This window comes from Onychomys torridus, chromosome 12, assembly GCF_903995425.1.
Source record: "Onychomys torridus chromosome 12, mOncTor1.1, whole genome shotgun sequence".
In the NCBI taxonomy this organism is placed as follows: Eukaryota; Metazoa; Chordata; class Mammalia; order Rodentia; family Cricetidae; genus Onychomys; species Onychomys torridus.
In genome coordinates, this window is record NC_050454.1 from 36,494,838 (window position 1) to 36,515,354 (window position 20,517).

At 37.1% G+C, this 20,517-nt stretch overlaps 1 protein-coding gene across 1 annotated transcript in view; it reads right to left on the reverse strand.

The window, feature by feature from the left end:
- The window catches only part of Col8a1 (collagen type VIII alpha 1 chain), a 131,949-nt gene that overhangs the window by 47,951 nt on the left and 63,481 nt on the right, over positions 1 to 20,517 (reverse strand). Inside the window, exon 2 of the mRNA XM_036204215.1 lies at positions 7,396 to 7,514. The gene's annotated coding sequence lies outside the window, so the exon portion shown is untranslated. The remainder of the gene's footprint in view (positions 1 to 7,395; positions 7,515 to 20,517) is intronic.

Sequence of the window (20,517 nt, forward strand, 5' to 3'; positions counted from 1 at the left end):
TTGAGCAATTTTGCATACATCTACTTTCAGCCTTGCAATACAGATGACAATGGACCTGCATACATTGCAATATTTTCCTTGAAAGTCAGTGTTTCTATTTCCATTTCTGAGAGAGAGAGATTATGCTTAAAAAAGAGATTTAGTATTTACTTCTTCTAGAATGTCCTCTGTAATGTGAAGTAAATATACATTTCTAGAGAAAGATGAATATATTCTGAATATAATCTCCCTCCACCTGTTTTGATTTTTAACAAAGTAAAATGCATGCTTTAGCCTTAATTTTATCTTATGCAAATAGGTTCTCTCCAAGAAAGCACAGTTAGTTCCCTCTCACTCATCTCAGTCCCTATTTAAAATTACTATCTGTTATGGGTCAGCAACTCTTATTAGTTAGATATTAGACACGAATAATCAACGTTTCTATAGTACTTTCCACTAAACTAAAATTGAATTAAGAAGAACATCTTCATTAGTAATGTCTCTGTAAAATAGCTCTCCCTGGGCCATTAGATCAGGAAGCAACTTTAGGCTAGTAGGACTAGAAGTTGGTGGTGAGTCTGGGTTTTAGTAAAAATGTCGAAGTGTATCTGAGAAAGTTGGAATGGTTCTTCTGCTTGGAGCAAGTCTATTAACACAATGAGAAGATGGCCATTGACTTTCTTTTTTCAAATTCAGGGTCTCATATATAAATGTTTCTATATATGTTTCTATATACATATTTCTACATATGTATTATGCAATAACAGTGATTTTTAACGTGTATGTGAAAATATTTTCACAACAACATATTTTCACACACACAACCACATACACACATATATACATATATGCTGAATACATACCTATGACCTTCTGTATGTTTAGTGTTATTTGTATATGTACATTTTCAGGGATGGCCATTATGCAATCTTATCACAAGTGTATTTTTCATAGGTGTATAAAATTAGAGGTTTTTGTTTTTCTTTCTTATTTTCAATTCAAGGACTATGTGTCCGGTTATTCTTCACTTATTAGGAATGTTGGAGGTAGCTGGGTTCTCATGCTAACAGAAGAATTGTGAGGGGAAAGTCACAAAGAAACCATTTCACCAATCTGAGTCACTAAGGAGAGGAAGCTGAGTCATGAGTGAATAGCTGGTCTGAAATCGTGGGCTTATTACACTGTTGTTTCTATGTTATAGGCACTTACTGTGAATGTGATTTTTTTCTTTTTTTCTTGTTTTTTTTTTTAAATTATTATGTTTGTGTTTTAATTTTACACATCAGCCATGGGTTCCCCTGTCCTCCCCCCTTCCCATCCCCACCCCCACCTTCCCCCCATCCCCTCCCCTCCATTCCCATCTCCTCCAGGGCCAAGACTCCCCTGGGGATTCAATTTAACCTGGTGGATTCAGTACAGGCAAGTCCAGTCCCCTCCTTCCAGGCTGAGCAAAGTGTCCCTGTGTAAGCCCCAGGTTCCAAACAGCCAGCTCATGCACTAAGGACAGGTCCCGGTCCCACTGCCTGGATGCTTCCCAAACAGTTCAAGCTATTCAATTGGCTCACTTATCCAGAGGGCCTGATCCAGCTGGGGACTCCACAGCCTTAGTTCATAATTCATGTGCTTCCATTCGTTTGGCTATTTGTCCCTGTGCTTTTCCAATCTTGGTCTCAACAATTCACGCTCTTACAGTCCCTCCTCTTCCTCGACAGTTGGACACCTGGAGCTCCACCTGGGGCCAGGCTGAGGATCTCTGCATCCACTTCCATCAGTTATTGGATGAGAGTTCCATCATGACAGTTAGGGTGTTTGGCCATCTGATCACCAGACTGGGTCAGATCAGGCTTTCTCTCGACCATTGCCAGCAGTCTACAGAGGATGTATCATTGTGGATTTCTGGGGACCTCTCCAGCACTCTGCCTATTCCTGTTCTCATGTGGTCATCATTTATTATGGTCTGTTTTTCCTTGTTCTCCCTTTCTGTTCTTGATCCAGCTGGGATCTCCTGCTCCCCTAAGCTTCTTTCCTTCAAACCTTGCCCTTCATTACTCCCACTGTCATCCAGGTTGTTCATGTAGATCTCATCCATTTCTCTGTCATTGGATGATCCAGTTGGGCATATACAAAAGGAATGCTCAATCATACCACAAGGGCATTTGCTCAGCTATGTTCATAGCAGCATTGTTTGTAATAGCCAGAACCTGGAAACAACCTAGATGCCCTTCAACTGAAGAATGGATAAAGAAAATATGGTACATATACACAATGGAGTCCTACTCAGCAGAGAAAAACAATGCCATCATGAGGCTTGCAGGCAAATGGATGGATCTAGAAAAAATCATCCTGAGTGAGGTAACCCAGACTCAGAAGGACAAACATGGTATGTACTCCCTCATAGGAGGATACTAGATGTAAAACAAAGATGACTATACTGCTACACACAACTCCAGGGAAGCTACCTAGAAAACGGGACCCTAGGAAAGACCCAGGGATCACCCAATGACAGAGAAATGGATGAGATCTACGTATTTTTTTTTTTTCACTGTCAACATTTACATCTTATCTTCCCTGGTTAGCAGTGCCGACTATTAAACCAGAAATTCAAATTGTATTGAAAATTCTGGCAGGGTTCAAAATACTGTGCATAGTCCTCCCTAGTGAGTGCATATGGCCAAGGATTATTTAGTATATTTTCTTTTAGCTATTCAACTTTTTCAAGAGGAAATTATTTTCCTATAATGTAGGTTTTGATCTGTAAACCATTTGCATTGGACAGAATAATCTAGAAGACCCTTTCAGCTCCAAGGGTCTGTGTATTTATGAGGTAATAAATAAATGACACAGAACACTCATTTCTGAATGTTCATTCTAGATAAATTTTAGTGTTGAATTAATAAAAGAATTATCAGACCAGGTAGGCCACTATGTGTTTATGTAGAATCCCTGTAATAGTCCTGTATTTCAACTTTTAGTTTCAGTAAGACGCTGTTTTTGCTCAAACCTGCTTTTACACGGTTTATTTCCAATGACCTTTAGCATATCTTCCCGAGTCATACAAAGGCAAATTCTAACAGACTGTGTTAGTGGCTTATAGCCCCCTTGTTGAAAAGTGGGAGACCCGTGGCTCCCACAGGGCTGTCTGTGCCTTCGAGAATGAGCATGGCCATTGCTTCCTTGCACACACATTACAACTGTGATCTTTAAACTTATGCTTGTGTGTGAAAGTAAGAAGCAATATTAATTAAAAGCTATGTTTTCTGTTTCTTCTTGCTGACGTTCAAACCCCTATGGGAGATGAAATGAGACAATCTTAGTTTAATTTCCAGCGTAGGACCTGAACCCTTATAGTAAATGACAGATAGATGTGAGCTGTTAGTGTTTGGGGTTATATTTTTCCTTGAAGATCTTCAGTTAGAATTTTTTTTGAAAGAGCTGTTAATTTGGGGGTCATAGTGAACAGCCCCAAATTTACTAATTAACACATTTACATATAATCATTCTTTAGCATTGCCTATATTAGCGTAACAGACATCTTTTTTAACGCATAATATCTATGGAAGAACATATTTTAAAATAAGCAGTGATACAGAGCTATGAATATAATTTATGAGTTTCCCATGGAATTTTAGCTTCTAAGCCTTTGATGCATTAAGTAAGTATAAAATGAACTCTTGTAATAGATGAACATTTTGAAGCATCATAAAGTGAAGCCTGATCTTTTCCGTGGATATAGAAGATATACAAATAAGGCTGAATCTTTGACATTAATATACACTATGCTCTGATAGAATCTTGGGAAATTTGTTTAAGTCACATCAAGGCAACTACATACACAAGCCTAATAATATGAAATCATTCTGCAGGCATTGAGCACTGGATTCTCTGGTGTAGCACTACCCCACAGAAGCATGTGAGTCATATATCCAACTACATTTCCTTGTAGCTGTGCTAAAAACTGCAAAGATAAAAAGAGACGGGTGAACTCACTCATACTTAGTTATACATATTAACATAGTTACTATCTATAACCATGCTATTTCATTCAACTCAGGTATAATTTCAACATGCATTCTTTTTTTATCTTGCCTTAAGAATGATGGCATATAGTTCCTATTAAAAGCATGATTTAGTGAGGATGAACCACATTTCAAATGTTCAATAACCCTATATGGTTTATGACCACCACATTAGACAGTGCTGCTCACCTAAGTTTATCACACTGGAAGACACCAGAGAGTGGCAATCTAGTATAAAGACCAGCCCCACATTTAAAATTGTCTGTTTTCTGGCTCTGACATTTGCTATTGACATGACTATGAACAAGTGATTTAGTTCTTCTGGCTCTCAAATCCCTATTCTTTAAAATGGAAAATTTTATAATACTACCATATTCCTCTCAGGAGGCTGGGGGTAAGATTAAATAAGATATTGTATGTGAAAGTGTGCTGTTAAACCGTAAAATGCCATGCACATGTGAGGCATTATTACTTCTTTTATTGTAGATTTTGCTCTCATGACTTGCCCAAGGCCACATTCCAAATTGGTAGAGAATGAAGGATAGTATCTGAGACCTCTGATTTCCAGGCATCTGCTTCAGCTAAAGCCTGTTCATACCAAACTAGTTTAAAAATGGTGCTTTTTTCAAAAAATCTTTTTATTTAAAAGATTGAGGAAAGAGGAGAATGGCATTAAGAAGTAAATTCCATATTGAACAGTTACTTGCATAATGTTTTACAGTAAAAGTATATATAAGGATATTTATATCCTTATATATTTAGAATTATACCATCAAGGACTGAACTTTACTGATGTCATATAACATAAAAAAACATGTTCTTCAAAGTTTCAAACAACTTTTGAATTAAACTGTAGTTTCTCAACTCTATCTCTAAAACAGCATAACCACAAGAAAGTCTTTCTGTACTGGACTTGATTAATAAAACAGATATAGATCAATTCAGCAAGTTTTCCATGGTTATTTTTGGTTACAGATGTACTTCATTAATTCTAATGTGTGAGACACTACCACTTACAGTGTGACTCCAAGAGACACGTTAATGATAAACAGAAAGTGAGAATTTGTGGACCTAACCCATATTATCTGGTGCTTACTGTGTGTAAGGTATGATAGATATTTAATGGTCGGAAGAAGTTTGTTTCTATATTTTTGTAATCACTTGCAGATAGGCTATTTCATTTGAAGAAAGTATGGAATATGTGTGCCCAGATGTCTGCAGTATATGCATAGGAATCTGTGCTTTAGAAGGTAAAAATTGATCAGGAAAGGAGCTCTACCTAACTAAAAATAATTTAGAAAGCTCCCTGGTATAATTTTGGAAACCACGGAGGTATACAATGATCTGTTTCTCTTTCCCTAATTGTATGCCTGTCATAGTATTTATTATTTATGTGTTTGGGTCATTTTCTATATTGTGTCAAATGAACATCTTTGCAGAACTTAAAAGGACATTGAAAAAACACAGACTTTCAGTTCTACATGAAAGTAAGCACAAACCCAACTCATTTTGACAAGGAAAAAGACATATACTCGACAGTTCTTTATTCTTCTTTCAATCAAAATTCTTTGAAATGACTTTCAGATGGTTATTTTCATTAGGGAACTGGCGATTAAGCCCCAGACTCGCCTGAATTCTCCATATTGAGAATCATATGATCTCCATATTGAGCTCATAATGGTGATCTTTATTTTGACTTGCTGAATCACTACTCTTGACTCTTGAATGAAATAGTTTATTGAGTCACCTTTACATTTTACTACTTTTGCACCTTAGTTTAAAAACAAAGAACTTAATTTTTAAAAAGTCCAATAAAATGTATTTTTGATCTTTCTACCACAACTTTACAAGCAATTCCCCTTCTTTGCCCTGTAATAATCACCTTCTGTGTTTTTTATGATTTAGCTGAACATTATTATTGTAATTTTTTACTGGGTGAGTCCATCAATGTCGTTGGCAGCAAGATTTTGTTACAAGAAATCCAGAAACTGAGTCTGTAGTTGGTTGTAACAACTACAGAGTTTCTCTGGGATTTAGTTCACAGCCTTCCCCAAGAGTGGATACAACCCATGCCATGCCTCTTCTCACTTGCTTCTCCCACAGCCTCCATCCACCTGAATCCTATAATCTGCTGCTTAAGCAAACATGTATATTTTATTCATTGGCTTTGCATTGTGAATATTTTATTTGGAGAACATCTGGCTTTGATGGAACCCAGTCCAAATAATTGGAAGTATCTGTATTAAAAATGTAATATCTTAGTAAAATCATTAAATTATTTGCATTCCTCTGGGTACTCTGAATGGATTTAAGACAGGACATAATGTGATGGGATGCTGTGCTGGAAGTGTCTTTTTGTTCAACTGGTTCTCTAGCACAAGAACACAAAAATCCTGAAGAATCTTAACAAATTAGTCTTTCAATTATAAACTAAAAGTACATTGTAAAAAGTCATTGTGCTGTTATATATTAGGAACTCTCAAACCATGCATCCAAAAGTCACACTTAAAACCAGGCAACAGTAATAAGCAAAGGATGGTATAGTCACTATGAGATAATGTCTACTTGTCAGAAATGGATGTAGGCTTTTCTTTCCATCAAAGTTCAAAAGTTAATGATGTACTTTACATTTTTATTGCTTCTACTGAGGCATCAATTAAAGAATAAAAGATTCTGCTATGCTATTATTACTTTTCACTGTGGATGTATTGAATACTACATGTGAACAAAACCATGTTTGTTATATCAAGCTGTATTTCAAACATCCTAGACTGTCCTTGGGAAAATTCAGTACATATCACTTCAGTCATCTGAAATGAATAATTTCTTCATTTTAGCTCATAACTTCAAACTATAAAATATCAGCTGGAAAAAAATGGTCCCAATTAAGAGAAATATGATAATGGTAGAAAAACACATATAGACATGTCTGAGAGATGATAAGATTATTTTAATTTTCCCATTTGCACTGGAATTATTTATTTTACAAATCTCCAGATCTTTTATTACTTAAAGTCCTTTGCTGAATCATGAAAAGAAGCTTAAGTTAGCAATTTTTCTCTGTACAATCTAGCTGTTAGCATCTGGTGAACACTTGGATACCTACGCAGGTCCTATGGAAACGATTATTCTAAGACTATACTTCAACATGCCTAGACTTAAAATCATCCAGGCTCACACTCTGTATTTTACTGTGAGTTTATTTTTTAAACTCGATATTAGTGATGGTCTTAAATCTTTTCCAGCAGTGTAGATAGTATGGGAGATAGGACAATAGTATTTGCAGAAAGGCTGGGTACCTATCTGCCTAGTTGTTTATGCACTCCATGGCAACCAGTGTCTGCTTCACATATGAACCACCCCATGGCTGGTGCCTCCCTCCCTCCCTCTTCAAACTTACATTTAGGCTTGGCTGGCCAGTAGAATTGAGGACAAATGTCCTTGTTTGACTTTTCTTGTAGTACCACTGGGGCTGGGGCTTGTCTCTTCACAGGATTTGTTTTATTTCCAGAACAGCTTCTGAAGTGGAAAAATGAGGATGCTTTCATTCAATTGTATATAAAGTATAAATAATAATAATTATTGACTGTATTTTTATCATATGAGAAATTGTATAGTAGAAATGTATAAACACATAAAAAATGTCAGTGCTCATTTAAGATATAATACAAATCCTTATGCATTGATAAGAAGAGAGAGAGCACATTTTTACATTTATTTAAACAAGTATGTATTTATTTTTATAAATATATAGCTATAGTTTAGATTTGGAATCTCTCCAGTGGTCTATATGTTAAATGCCTGGTTAGTCTGTGCAGTCATTGGGAGGTGGTGGACATTTAAGAGGTGTGGCCTAGTAGGAGGAAGTTAGGTTGCTGGGGTAGTGCCCTTGAGGAAATATTGGTACCCTGATGTTTCTCCTTTGTTTTTTGGCTATCACAAAATGAGCAAGCCTCATAAGGTACCACCTCTTCCACTCACTGCCACCATAAGTTACCACCAAAGGCTCAAAACAACAGTCAAGAGCTCATGAGATGATATTTCCAAAACCATTACCCAGAAACACTTCTCTTTTTGAACATATTGGTTACAGTCACACAAAGCTAAAATATATGTACATGTTTGTACAAATAGATCATGCACCTTTTGTCTTTACTACTTCCCATCACTATGTACAAAATTTTCCGTAGCTCTATTCCCACCAGCAGAGATTAGAGACCCTTTAGGAACGAACTGGGCATTTATTATTTAGTAAGCCAATCTGTGAGGAAGTTATGCTGGCGGAAGAAAATTAAGAAAAGTCAAATGTATCATTCAGAAGATACATTTTCTACCTCCTTTGAATACATGTTGAATTTGAATTTGTTCTGAATGACTTATTGAAAAGGATGTGGTGGGCTTTGATTTGTGTAGATATCCTTTCCTTATAGACACAAGTCAAGCAGATATACACTCTTCATATATCTCCCTCACTGAGACACTTCACACGTCATGTGAGATTTCCCCCACTGAAGCCAGGCTTCAGAACTTCACTGCTTTTCCTAACAGATACTCATTTGGTTGTGTTGCACAGAGATGTGTCTAGGAGATATCCGTATTTGTTGTTCAGAAAAGATTTAAACAGAAACATCAGAATTTAGGTCAACAAGATTGAAAGTCACCTTTTGTTGATTAGGAAGTAAATGTAGAATTGGGTATCCAATCTGAAGGATTTTTGCAGTAAGTGGTATATTCTAGAATAGTCCTCTCTAACATTCTCTGTAATAAAACAGATGTTCCATTTTTTTTCTACTTTCTAATATGTGGCTGTTCAGCTCTTAAAAAATGTGGCTAGCGTGACTAAGGAACCGCATATTCTGCTCTTTTTGCTTTTAATTGATTGGAAGTAATTGACATGTCAGCCACCAGTGGCTATTGCTCAGAGAGTATGGTTCTGGGATTTTTGCTGTAATTGGTATTCAACACAAAACAGATCTATAGAACTCTAATGCCCAGCCTCTGACATACCACTTTCCCATGGAGCCTATGCAAATTTTCCCTCAGAACCGAGGGTGGCTCCATTATCAGTGCGAACTTCACCTCTTATGGGTATTGAGACATACATACTCAGCCCTGAGCGATTTGGACATCTTCCCTACTCAGAAAGCCATGGGACCTCAAACTCCCTCTGGTAATAAAGTTCATTGGCAGTAAGTGGATGCAAATGCTGGATGTTTCCAGCATGTGTTGTATGACTCTTTACATTAGACTGGCTAGAAGCAGGCAGCTGAGGAGGTAAGACCCTGCAAGCAGAATTGCTTCCACGAGAAAGAACTCTCCAAATTGTGAGCTGATTTCTGACACAGGATGATAGATACCATGAATGCCTCTTGATATATTATTCTTCAATACTATAAGCACTGGTCAGGTACAAATCACGATACTGATACTGGAGATAGAGTGTTGAAAAGGAACTCTAGTCCCTCCCCTCTTTTCTATTCAACTATAGTTGAAAAGAAAGCTATGGCCCCTCCCCTCACAATGTCTAATTGCTTTAGACCAGTGGTTCTTAATCTTCTTAACACGGTGGCCCTTTAACACAGTTCATCATGTTGTGGTGACCCCCAACCATAAAATCATTTTCAATGTTACTTCATAACTATAATTTTGCTACTGTTATGAATCATAGTGTAAATATCTGATATGTAAGATATCAGAGGGGTTGGGGATTTAGCTCAGTGGTAGAGCGCTTGCCTAGCAAGCACAAGGCCCTGGGTTCAATCCTCAGCTCCAAAAAAACCCAAAAAAACTGGAAACCAAATGCCGGGTGGTGGTGGTGCACGCCTTTATTCCCAGCACTCGGGAGGCAGAGGCAGGTGGATCTCTGTGAGTTCGAGGCCAGCCTGGTCTCCAAAGCGAGTTCCAGGAAAGGCACAAAGCTACACAGAGAAACCCTGTCTCAAAAACAAACAAACAAACAAACAAACAAACAAACAAACACAGATCTATAAAACAAAGGCAAATTCCCCCTTTTAAAAGTGTACTTTTAAAGTACAGAAAATAACCTGAGAGATCTGAGTTGTCATGTTTAGATCATGAGATTAGCATTTTATTTAAAATGTATTCATAGTTTACTACATATATTTAAAAGAAATCCCCCCCCTTCTTAACTAGAAGAGCTTCCTTTAAACTAATTACTAGTTAAAAGGCTCATTGGTACTAGTAATGTATGGAGACTTTAATTTTTACTTTGCCACTCATAACATTATTGGAAAGAGTGTTATAGTCACTGTGTATGAAACAAATCCAAGTATTCAGGATTGAAAGACTGCAAGACAGGATATTGCTTACAGAGGCAATTTAAAACTCACTGCGTATCAGTTTATTTTGGAAGAATGAGCTATAAGTATGGCAAAGTACTATAAGCAAGAAATATTCAAACTTCATTTTTTCACACAATAATTGTATGATTAAGTGTATGGTTCAACATGCACTTACTAGATGAATTGTCATTGACAAAATTTTTAGGATAAAAGAGGTAAGAATTAAATGGCTGTACCAACATTGTCTAGAATTTAAAGGAGCTGAAGACAATAACATAAGGTTTTTTCAAATATATTAACTGATGATACCTTTGACTTAAAAATGCATTATTTAATGTGTGTATGCCTAAGTGTATGTATATTATCATATGTGTTCATGTCCCCATGGGAGCTGGAAGAGGACACTGAATTCTCCAGAATTCACTCAGCCCACTCAATGTGAGGGCTGAGAACTGAATCCTGGTCCTCTGTAAGAGTAGCAGGTACTTCTAACTCCTAACTCCATTTCTCCAACCTCATTTTTTTATTTTTATAGACAGATATTTTAAAAATTATTCTTTACAAATGAATTGCAAAGTATTAGAAGCAATCACTAGGAAAATGATACAAAATATTGTAAATAAAAATCATTGGCCAGGCCATGGTGGTTCATGCCTTTAATCACAAGCAGAAGCAGGTGGATCTCTGTGAGCTTGAGGCTAGCCTAGTCTAGTTAGTTCTAGGTAGTCAAGGCTACACAAAGAAACCCTGTCTCAAAAACAAAAAAACAAAAAACAAACAACAACAACAACAACAACAAAACCAAAAAAAAAAAAAAAAACCCAAAAAACAAAACCAAAAACTACAATAAAATAACTAAACCAACAACAGACCTGCCTCCCAAATCCCCCAAAACCAAAACCCCCAAAAACCAAACAACAACAAAAAAAATCATCATGAACAAATTAAAAGGTGGAGGCCACCTTAGTCCTTGAAAAACTTACACTTTGGAAATTTTTAACACAGTTCCAATTCCTCACCTCTCCTTTGTGTTCCTTCCTATCAATTTGGAAACCTTATGGTAGCTTTGACCAATCCAGCACCCAGCACAGTAGAAGAGACATAGCACAGCTTTCTCCTTCTTATCCCTTCCCTCTTCTCGCCTCCTTCTTTTCTTTATCATTCTTTTGAGACAGCGTCTCATGTAGTTCAGGCAGGCCTGGAACTTGTTATGTAAGGATGGCGCTGAACTCCCAATCCTCCTGTCTCCCTGGAGGTGTCAGCATTACAGGAGTGTGTTACCACACCTGGCGTAACTTCTGAAGTTGGTTCGTAGAAGAACAAGGGGTTGTCTTGTGTACTGGGTTGTGGCCTTTGGGAACCCTGAGCTGGGTGTCTGAGGAGGATATCTGACCACCTTCAGACCGTACACAGAAGCCTTATGCTGGTCTTTGTCAGTTAAGTTCAGCCATCCTTCCACCCCTTGGGAGGCATCATCCTTTCCCCAAGACCACCGTATGGATGAGCTCTCAATCATTTAAACCTCAGTTCGAACATCACTCTCTCACAAAGGACTTTCTTACTCTACTTTAAAATAAACTGCTCATTCACATGTGTCTCTAATCTCTTGAATTCTACACTTGCGGTTAGAACTTCCTTCCTTAATCTTGCATCATAATCACTCAAAGTCTGCCTTCACATGAACTGCTCTTCCAGTAACTTTCCTTTTCTTTCCCCTCTCCATCTCCTTCTCTCTCTCTTTTCCTTGAAGGGGTTTCAGATAGCCCAGGCTAGCCTCAACCTCATTATGTCGCAGAGGATGATGATGAACCTTTGCATCTCCTGCCTTTACCTTTTAAGTGCTGGAACTACTGGCATGTATCAACACACCCACCTCTAGTTCCCTACCTGGAGGCTGGAAACGTATTTCTTTTAGATTAGAACATATCTTGTGACTAGAACTGGGCCTGGCACATGGCTAAGTCTTTATAAATACTTGTTAGATCCCTTATAAATAAACACATTTTGCAATTCCAAAATCCAGAGCTCAACAGGGAAAGAAAACCAGCACTTGAGATTTTAAACACTTTATTTTCTTTTTAAACCAGACATTTTAAATTCTATGGGCATTTTAAAAGACTTTGATGGTTCTGATTAGAGTTAAGTACATTCCTTCAATTTGGAAGAAAAGAAAAACCCACAAACAAAATCACAGCAGCGTAAAATTTTTTCAGGAGTATGATGAGAGCACCCTTGTCAAATAACATACTTTTGAAACTGTATCACCATTCAACAGGCTCCTTGCTTTGAAATGAAGAATGTTTATCTCTCACCAATATTTTATTGCTGCTGAACATGTGGTTCCTTATCCTTACTGGATAAGGAGAAGTCTTAATAAAAAGACTTTCTTTTATCACTGGAAGCATTGAAAACAGTCTTTTTAAAAATTATTTTTATTATTTTTTTTTAAGACTGGCTTAATTCAAGCATCTAGAATAAGGTGGCACATTTACTGCATTTGGCAGTGGAATTAGAACTGTTGCTTGTGGTACCATTCACTTAGGGATACAAGAGCTTTGTGTGTTGTGTTCCAGCAACCAGGTATGATCCATGATCATATGATTCTATAGTACTGAGATTTAATTCTATAAAACTCTTTAACATAATGTTTATTGCTATTCCAAATTGCTATTTATAGACGTGCCATAACATTTCAGAAAGCTCATAGCTTTTTCTCAGACGTCCAGACATAGGGTTCAATACATATATTAGCATAGCCTCCCCCAAACAGTCTTGAATTTCCAACATAAAGCAGGCTGATTATCTTCTTATGGTTAATGAAGAAAGAGGGAATACATACATGTGGCCTTTGTGCCACTTCCTTGCTAATTGTGTTATCTGCCTACTCTCAATTATTCCTACAACTGTGCAGCAAATGAATAAAGGCGGGGAGATGAAAGATTCAATTTTTTTTACACAGTGGTGAAGGAAAAATTTGGTGAGCCAGGAATCAGTAAAGCAAAACTACCAAATCTTATCCCAACAACATCATCATCCAGGGACTACATTTCAAGTTTTGCATGGTATACTAAATATTACCATACTGATGCATAGTGATATCAAGAGCATACTACATGCCCATTGATCAATACTGCCACTAAACTCAATACAGTATTACAACAGCACATTTGAGTTCAGAAATGGATGGACTTAGAAAAAAATTAATGAGTTAGGCTCCCTGAGGTTCCTGGAAGCCAGTCTTTCTTTCCTATAGAGAAGCCTATTGATTTAGTTCTTGGCTGATATAATGTTTAGAAGCAGAGAGAGCCCATTTTCATTTTAATTAACAGAAACTCAAGGTTGTATATTGTGAAATTCCTTTCTACTGGAATAGGATCAAATCTTAATTGACAGCTAAATCTAGGTAAATAGAAGAAAGGAAAACATTCTAGGGTCCTATTAAGCCACCACCAAGAATCTAGATTGCTAAATCACTGGGTTTCTTTTAAGTACGACTAGTGAGACTTTAATTTCTTTTTGTTTATAAAACCCATCAATGGTCTCATGACTTATAAGGTCAAAGGGGGCAATACTAATTGATCTGGTAAAAACTGAAAATACATCTCTAAGGTATATATGACATGGTTGGATTCTATTAGTTTGGAATGGGGGCAATAGGAGTATGGAATCAACTACTCAGAATGCAAATGTATTTGAGAAATGGTGACTTTAGTTTGGAAGGCTAGAGGAGAGGAGCTTTAAAAGTTGGGATCTAAAATTGTCCCTTACAACAATTTAAGTGGTGATATTTGACGAAAACTCTCTGTGAATTTTTTTTATTGTAGGTTCATAAATTTTTTTGCAACATGTTATTTCCCAGGAGCATCTCATCTTTACTGAGGAAATAAGGAAGGCAGATACTTTTTCAGTAAAGCAAACAACGAAATGAGTCTTCAGAGAGACTACAGTGTTAAGAACATAATGGTGGTTCAGGCTGGCCTGAAGCCATCCAAATAACAGATGGAAAAACAAATGAAGGTTATATCTTTTTAATTGTAAATATTCGAAGAGAATAAGATATGAAGTCTTCTTTTGTGGATCTAAATATTTGACAATATGGAACAAATCTTAAGCTGAACCAAAATATAAAAATGCATGTAAATTTTTCGGCTTAAGCTAGCTGTATTATAAAATCTTTGCATTTAGTCATCTAATTATTTGCATTATGATCAATTAACATAGTCATCTAGGCAATACTTTATTTGGTAATCAATTAATTAAATACAATATTTTACCTATAATAATCTATCAAGCAATTTGTTTTCCAAAGTTAAAGGTTGGCATAATCCTGTTTAATTGATTCTTGTGTCTCCAAAACACATGTGAAAAACTTCAAGTTTATCTTGCTACTTGTTCTGTGAAATAATAATGAATAAGAGCAGGGTTGGAAGAAGCATGGAGAGAAAAAAAAAATGTTTTCTGTGATCTTGGGAAGTGATCAAGATTTTGAAACATCCCAGGAAGAACAGGATGAGAACCAGACTCCAGACATCAAAGCCTGGTTGAGGTCCAAATTTCATGTGGTCATACTGACTTCAGTGTTCTAGATGATAATTTTATTATTATTATTATTTGAATGTGATAATTCTTTCCTCCCTCCAACAATTAAACCAAATTCCCTATTATCTATGGTAAAATTTTATTTACAAAAGTCTTTCCTACAAAATAGTTATAAATGATGTTGTACTAAGCAATACTAGTAAGAGCTATCAATTATTAGGATGTCTAGGCTCTGTCTACTGAATATACTTTAAATATATGGGATTCTGTCTCCATCACACTCTTACAATATGGCAACATTCTTATTTTTAAGAACACTTAATATGATCTTAAATTAATGTATACATACACATTTTAAACATTAACCTTTTGAGTATTTTAATTATGATTATGTATGTATATATATATATCTGTGTATGTGCAAACACACATGTATGTGCATATGCAATTATGAATATGTTTGTATTTCTGTATGTGTGCATGTACGAATGTGTATATGTGTGTGTGTGTGTGTGTGTGTGTGTGAGTGAGAGAGAGAGAGAGAGAGAGAGAGAGAGAGAGAGAGAGAGAGTGTGAATTTGTCTATGTATGGGCTGTGCATATGATTACAGATATGATTACAGGTCCTTATTGAGGTACAAGGAGTCAGTTCCCCCTACACCTGGCGTTACAGGTGGTTATGAGTTCCCCAAAGTGGGTGCTGGAAGCAGAACTCTGGTCCTCTGGAAGAGCAGGACATACTTTTAATCAAAGAACCGTCTCTCTCGCCTTTGCTCATCTACATTTTAAAGACGGGAGCTATGATTCATTTCATTCTCCCCGGAACAGTGAGCGGCTCATAGCTGATGCCTAGAGAATATTTCTTAGATTAAGTGAAATGTCATCTCTTGTGCTTACCCCGAGGGGTAGATTTCTATTAGTCATTTTGTCCTTTGAAAAACACAACTTTGAAGATCCCTAAGGAAAAATGGAATTTTTTAACCCAACAAACAATGTGAATTGACTCATCTCTGTCTTTTTGGGTCAATGAGGACAACTGAGAGATAAAAAGGAAGATTGGAGGGTATTTTTACAGGAATTGGTGGGAAGGTAGAAATACTAATTCTGGTAAAAAACAAAAACAAAAGTGACTTGTGCTTTCCAAGAGTTAAAATCAAAGACATAAGACAACCACGATGCTGTGAACTTATAGTCTCCTGTGGGGTGCATGAGATGCAACAGCCCATGTGATCACCAGTGCTCTGAACTGAGAACCCCAGCAAGATGTGGCTTTCACACAAAAGATGGGAAGGTCATGCTTGGGATCAAACTCCTAAATAAATGCTTCCTTGTTTGTTTGGTTATTTTCAATTTCCAGTCCCGATCTATCAGCCTTTCCAGTTGCTAGCTGGACTCTGTTCACACTGTGCAACGCCCTGATGATCCCTGACAGTGATCATGACTCTGTTGTGCTGTATGTTAGAGAATCAGGAGATCACAAAGACCCTTCTCTCTGAGCTCATTCTTTACAGCTTTGATCAATGCACAGTATTTTCTTTTTTAAAACATTCAGTCATACCAGGAACCATTATTGCCAAACATAGTCACACCTGCACATGTGTACACAGAGCTGTATAAAGTAAATGAAACAGTCTCCACACCTTGCCTCTAGGATCTCACAATAAAAAACCAGACAATTGATGCAGTGAAAACAATGGGCAAACAGATGTACAGCTGTGTAAACAGAGAAATAGAATCAATTAGAGGATTTGGTACAAAGTGCTAGTATGGGTGCTGTTTTTATGTTGGAACTGAAGCAAGTGAAATTGTCAGTGTGCAGAAAACTTGATGATGTCTTTTCAAAGATAAGGAAGGAGAGGCTGATTGATGATGAGGGAAAGAAGTTTCCCTCCGGAGCAAGAGGAAAGGGTATTTCCCACTCCCCACTAGAAGGGTTCATGTCTGTTGCTTTGGTCTCCACTATTTTTTAAGAGATTTGGTTGTAACCAGCCTGCAGAAGGAAAATGAAAATGTATTAAGCAGTGTACAGCCTGCCAGAGAGATTTCATAAGCCTTCTTTCTTTCCACTGGAAACCAGGCTAAAAAGAAAAATAAAAACCAGAATGTATTATAATTGTACATTCCACTTATAACCAACGAGCAGATGCCAATTGATTTTCCAAGGAAGTGATTGCTTTGGGTTGTTCTTGGGAGCAATGTCACTGTCCATTCTGGGCCCTGCACTGGGCTGGACAGAAATGGACCTGTACTCACAGAACTCAGCTAAGAGCAAATTCCTGCAGGTCTGATTCAGTCACCCAGGGCTGATGGGTATCTTTCTTCTTGTAAATACATCCAGATAGGAAGTTAGAAAGCCTCCCGAGGAATCCTTTCCAGGGTTTACAAAGCCTTTGGTGCCAGTAAAAAAAATCTTTCCATCTAACTTAAATTCCTTTATTTGTAATTTAAATTCATTTCCTCTTCTTTTCTCATCAGAGAGGACACTACACACTACCCCCACCCCTAGCCAGTCATTTCTCTAAAGACAGCTGTGAAGCATACACCTCGGGCCTCTCCCTCAGACATACATGACTTCTATTTCACATGGCATCTATTCATAATCTTTCTTCACTCTTCCCAACTTTGGCCTCTGGATTTATTTTTTTCTGTTAGAAACTTGCTGAAGAGCTCTTAAAATTGTCATTTCATTCTTGATTTAATGAGGTTTATTCTACAAATATTGACATGTCAGTATGTTCTATTTCTCTATTCCCTGCCAGGTTTTAATTGATTAGGTCATACAAAACTAAAGAACTCGAGAGTTTATGCTTCCTTAGAATTGGTGAGATGACCTCAAGATCTGGATGGCCATTTACTAGCTCTTAACAATTTGGGTAATTTATCTCTAAACATCATGGTGGAAGCATGAGATTTTGTTTTTGTGTGTGTGCCTATGTAATGAAATGATGGATCAAATAATTTTACAGTTATTACCACCTTTAATACTCAGTCACTCTGTGGGTATAGTTTGAGTATTCTTTTGGCCAAAAACAAAGTTGCTGTTCCCTAACAATCATTATTTTTGTCCAAGGTGTCATCTTATTATTGATGTCTCTAGCAACAACCTCCAAATTACAACTTGAATTTCTCTACTGAGGAAATTTAAAATACTTTTAACATACCTTCTCTCAGGTATGTACTTTGGGTCATAAGATACATATATTTGCAGCGTGGTTTTTTGCATATCCCATATTATTTTTTCAGCAAATTATTGCCTGAATGTTTTTGCAAAGTCATTGATACCAAATGAGGTGGGGTTTTTTTGTTTGTTTGTTTTTGTTTTTGTCTTTTAAAATCAAGGAAGAAAGAAGCCAGCAAAACTGCAATTACAGACCTCCTCTCTCCACACAGATATATTTCTTACCCTGCAGGCCCTGGGGCCTTTCAAGCACATACTAACAAAATGAATCTTTTGAGAATATGATAGCACAGGGATTTCCCTTTAGTCCTCAAACTTAAATACTGTAGAATTAAAACAAATATTGAAAGAATTGTCAAAAGTAGGGCTTTGAAAGCAGTCCGTGGATGTGATTTTTTTTGGGAGGGTTAATCTTTTTCTTCTGCAATGATCCAGCTAGTGTCAATTTTCTCCTCTTTCAAAGCTTGGATGAACTTTGAAACAAACCCTAACAGGCAGAGCAGGCATTATTCCCTCCTAGAAAACTCTCTGTTATAACATTCTCAGAGATTTTGTATGATTATGGCTGGGTGTTCTTACTTGGGCAGCTTTCCCCTATCAGCTTGGCCTCATCTTGCCCTTTTCTCGAAGACACATCTTTCACTAAAGCCATCTTCTGTTTAACTTGAAAAAAAAATGTTACTGACAAAATTGATAGCTAATTCAGTAACGGAAATCTGAATCAATCATATTCCAGATAATAAAGCAGAATGAATGCCGGTTATAAAGTTATGTCTCCTTTTGCCTGTGCTTAAGGCTGTCCACAGTTTATTTATTTATTATTTATTGATTTTGCCTTAACAACCCTATGGCCTCAATTTTAGGCTATTTCTGCTGGTTTTCTGTGAGGATCACCACATCTGTCTCCTCCTTTCCTTTAGCCTTGTCCTTCCAGACGTGCTGGTGGCTTTGAGCCACCCGAGCACAAAGCAAGTGTTCTGGACTCACTGGTTGACCCTTGCCTGGTCAGTTGAATAGCCAGCTTCTTTGATAGTTTGTTCTGTCTTGTGCCATGGATCTAATATTCCATGTCTCTAAGCAGCGCTCAGATTTCTTGATCAATAACTATGCCATCTGGCAGTAAGGCAGCTGTACTGGAGTTGGTGGTGAGCAAGGGAGATGGCATGCTTGTGTTTTGTTATCTTTATGCAACTCTCTATGTTCTGGATGGCTTGGGAATGCTCTCTGTTGTTCTTTTCATCCTTTAAGCCCTTTCTTTTTTGGGGGGGGCATTTTTTAAAATTATTATATTTGTGTTTTAATTTTACACATCAGCCTTGGGCTCCCCTCCCTTTCTTTTAAGTCACTCTTTTCTTCAAGAGTCATCTTCTGTTCAGTCTCTTTTTTCTCTCCTCTCATTCTTCTTTTAAAAACTATGTTTTAAAACTTTATTTAATTAAAATGTAATTGCATCATTTCTCCCTCTTCACTCCAACCCTTCTCATATTACCCCTTCTCTTTCAAGTCAATGGCTTCTTTTTCTTTAATTGTTATTGTTGCACACACACACACACACACACACACACACACACACACACACACACACACCACTTAATACAACCTGTTGAGTTCATTTAGTGTTGCTTCTGTATGTTTATCCAGTGCCATTTGGTATTAGATAGTCAAGACTGACCCTCTCTTCTTTCTCTTCTACGAATTCTGAAATCACCAAGAAAGCAAGAAGTTCCAGGAAAGGGGGGTGGGGAGGCGAAGGAATTCTTAAGGAAGATCTTCCTGTTACTGCTTGTTTCTCAGAAACTCTGCAATCCCTTAACATTCTTGACCTAAAGGATGCTCCTTCTCCTCTGTTTTGATTCCAAACACAGTGATTGCCTCTTCTTAGTGACAGTTTAGTGCTAGATCCCAGGTTTGGGACACATGGCTTGTTCTTTTATTTTCTCTACTCATCCACTCACTCACTCATCAGCAGCTCCTTCTGCTATGAAAAACAGTTCACACATGGTTCAGGAAGGTAGAAAAGCCCTTTTTAACTTAGATTACCTCGTTAATTTGGGTTTTAATTGATGTCAGCTTGTATGATACATATATATGAATATAATTCCCTTGAAACTCCTTATCAAAGACCTATGTGTCATTACACTCTCTACTTAACTTTATCACCTTAAAGAAAACTTAAGTTAGCAGGGAACCCATCTAAGGAAACTATTCATGATAATACAATGTATGGACTAATACAATATGTGAAACACAAAATGTAAGAGACTATATCTTTCATGTATCTTCCTCTTCCTGAAAATTTTCTATGTGTCATTGAGTATTTAGAAGTCAATAAAACTATACTCAATTCACTTGATTCCTTTGCTGTGATTATAGCAGAGAAGTGGCTGCTAGTTAAGTAACAATATGGTGTCGGGAAAATGGCAAGGGGCCAGTGAGATGGCTCAGTGAGTGAAGGGGCTTTCCTCTAAATCTGAAGACCTTAATCCAATCCCTAGGATCCACA